The sequence below is a fragment of the Aquila chrysaetos genome, chromosome 5 (genome assembly GCF_900496995.4).
Source record: "Aquila chrysaetos chrysaetos chromosome 5, bAquChr1.4, whole genome shotgun sequence".
In the NCBI taxonomy this organism is placed as follows: domain Eukaryota; kingdom Metazoa; phylum Chordata; class Aves; order Accipitriformes; family Accipitridae; genus Aquila; species Aquila chrysaetos.
The window spans coordinates 16,079,726-16,083,049 of record NC_044008.1 but is presented as its reverse complement, the minus strand read 5'-3'; positions in this window follow the sequence as shown (position 1 = coordinate 16,083,049).

Sequence of the window (3,324 nt, the reverse complement as noted above, 5' to 3'; positions counted from 1 at the left end):
GGCACCCCCTGGCGGCCCGCCGCCCGCGCCGCCGGCTCCCCCGGCCGCCCGCCGCCCCTCAGCCCGGGGCGCGGCTCGGCCGCGCGGCGCAGAGCTGTCCGCGTCCTGAAGCGCCGGGGCCCCCGCCGCCGCCGCCGCCGTCCCGCCCGCCGCCGGCTCTACCTGCGCCCGCGCCCGCTCTCCGGCGTGGGGCAGGGCGAGCCGGCCCCGCCGCAGCGGCATTTATACGGCCGGCCGCGGCCGGGCGCTTTATTTACGAGGAAACAGAGGGAGCCGGCTCCGGACTAGCCCGGGCGACGCCTCCGTCCGCCCTCCCCCCTCCGGCCCCGGTGGCCCCCTCGCAAGCCCTGCCCCGGGCCGGCGCTCCCCGGAGCCACCCTCCCGGCACCCGCCCCCCTCCCCGCCCCGGCACCTGCCGTCCCCTCGGGGCGGGGGGCTGCATTTCAAAGCCGGCCGCGCGGCAGGCACGCCGCCCGGGGACAGCGCGGGATGAGGGTCGTTGTCGGAGGGAATTGCTCTCCGGCGTGTGGAGCGGGGCTCTCTGCACGCAGAGGAGCCCCGCCGACAGGTGGATGGTCTCGTTCCCCTTCACCGGCTGCCCTGAGGAGCCTTCTGCCCAACGGCGGCCTGCGAAAGCGCTGGCTGTTGGGACGAGCCTGAGGGGACGAGATAGGACTAGCCGCTCCACGCACTGCTTGGCCCCCACGGAAACCTCCTCTGAGTTTCCAAAGCCCGGCTGCATCCCGTGATCCAAGCTTTGGGGATCGGCTCCACGCAGAGATACAGACGCCTAATAAATGCCCGTGGGCTCTTTGCGTCACGCCTGAGATGACAGATGGTGGCCCAGGGCTGCAGCTTTCTAGTTTGCCCAGGGAGGGTCGGAGAGAGTGAGCTCCTTGGCAGCCCTGCTGTAATTTAGGATTAGAGGTAGGACTGGGGCTGAAAAACTCAACCCTGAGTGCTAAGTACTGCTGGCTACATTGCAGCTCTTGCATGTTATGTATGGAGGACAACCTAGCAAAGATCTTGCAGGAGTGAAGCGAAGCGTGTGTCCTCCTCACCCTGAGAGGCGTTTCAAATTTAGAGTCAGTGCCCATGTTTCAACTAACACCAAAGAGGCGCTGAGGGCACACGCTGAGGGTACTGCATCAAGCAAAATATTTGTTCAATGAACTACTCAGGTGTGCATATTCTCGACAGCCTTGGTTTCAAAGCGTTGTAGTATAGTCCTAACTTCAGGCATGTTGCAGCCAACATTGCTAAACTGGAAATAAGCTACTTGCTGAAAGTATGTTTTGTAGTGTAACACCGTTCAGGCTTTATAATGCTGCAATAGGCCTCCCCTGCTGCCGTACTGTAAGAAATGTCTAGGTAAACTGCTGAAGTGCTTTGATCTGAGCGATGTTGTATCAGCCATCGAAACAGCCAGCTTCCTAAACCGAGTCCCAAAGTTTTGTAGAAGCTCATAAGCGTGGCACTGGAGTGAGTAAAAGCTGAGTGTTAATGTCTAGTGGTATGACTTTGTGTTTTAAGGAAAGTGGTCTTATGTAAACATTACTCACTCCAGAGTGGGAAAGCTTTTGTATTTTTTTGCTAGCAGATAATACTATGGGAAAATGGAATTAATGTTGGAAAACAGAAGAGTAGCTTGATGCAGTGAGACATATACTAAAGCACATGCAGAAAACTGAGCTGGCATCAAAACTGAGTAATCTATTGAGTTAGAATCCACTCCTGATAAAAATGGAGTAGCATGAAAAGTAGTTTTGAAATCTAACTTTGGAAAGCTGTTGTGGTAACATCTTCTAAGGTTCTAAAATTAATGCAAAGACAATGAAATTACTCCAGAAGGTATAATGGCTTCTAGGTTAATCATTAAAGCAAAGAATAAGGGCAAAAACATTTGCAGGAACCCAACATAGGCCCTATACTTACAACATAAACTCAGTTTTCAGGACTGGATGTGTATTACACATTATTTTCTCCTAGAATACCCACAAAACTACGATTATCTTATTATTCATATAACTAGGATTTTAGAAGAGAACTTGTTGATGTCAAGAAGAAAAAAGTCATACTGAACATGGCAATTAACACAGGAAGAGTACAGTCAGAAGAATCTGAATTGACGCTCCTTGCAAATTTGTTTCCTGCAGCACGCGCCTGCCTGAAGGGAACTCCAAGGTTCAGCATCTCAGGTGATGAGATGCTGTAGGATCATCAGCAGATGATGTACAGATCAGAACTCTGTAGGACCATGCATATTGGCAGGACAGAAGTGTGCATGTTTGAGGACAAGAGGTTTAAAGAAAAAAGCTCCATCTGTGTAACACAATGCACTTACCAGAATTTGAAAAGAAAATTATTTGAGGAAGAGGATAAAGAATGCAAACCCTAGCTCAGAATGGATCCCATACACAGAGATAGATCTGCGTGAAATCGGAAGCAATGAGTTTCTAAACTGTGATGTTGCTGACCCCACTCAGGATGCTGCCCCATGTTAGCATCCCCTTCCCCTGGAACACTGGCCCTTCAAGCTAGGAGGCAGGGTCTTCCTTTCCTTTTTCAACTTGAGCTTTTTTTCCTTTTTTTTTTTTTTTTTTTTTTTGGTGTTAGCTTGAAATCTACATCAGTCTTCTAAATCCTTTTGTTCACCTTATTGTTTGCTACTATTTCCTAATTAGTTCACATGTATTTTGTACTTGGTATGAGATAAACAACCTAGGATGGATACACAGCCTGCTTCCAAGTCCCTGCCTACAGTATCTCTGTATGCTCTATTCCCAAGTCCTTAACTCTAAATGCCTAAGTCATGCCTGGAGAAGAATCAAAGCCTAAGATTTTGTCCTTAGTGGCCAAGAATAACAGTCCCTCTCTTCCTTCCTCTCATATTATCTCTTTTCTGTACCATGTCTTAAACTCGAAAGGAGAGTTTAGCACCTTCCCAGCCAACTGAGTTTCTTCTTCCATAGTCACAAGAATATGGATTTAAACCTCAGGCTAAGTAAGATGTAGAACACATTCTCACTTTCTCGGTGAGCAGCTATGAAGCTATCTCACAAAACATGATTAACACCAAAAGTGCTGCCTCTTCTGGCTGTGTTTTCAAAGAGAAGAGTAAACGCAATCAGACTACACAGATGGTCTGATCTCAGGCAGCAGAATTAAGGAAAGGATTTAAGCTATGACTTAAACAGTCATAGCTTAAGCTGCAAGTCTTGCAGACATGCTTTTATCACAGCTGCAACTGATGTCCAATTTCCAGACAAGTGAGTTCTGAGAGGTGCTTCCTATCTTCATTTTCCCTAGTAGCTGGCTTTGGTA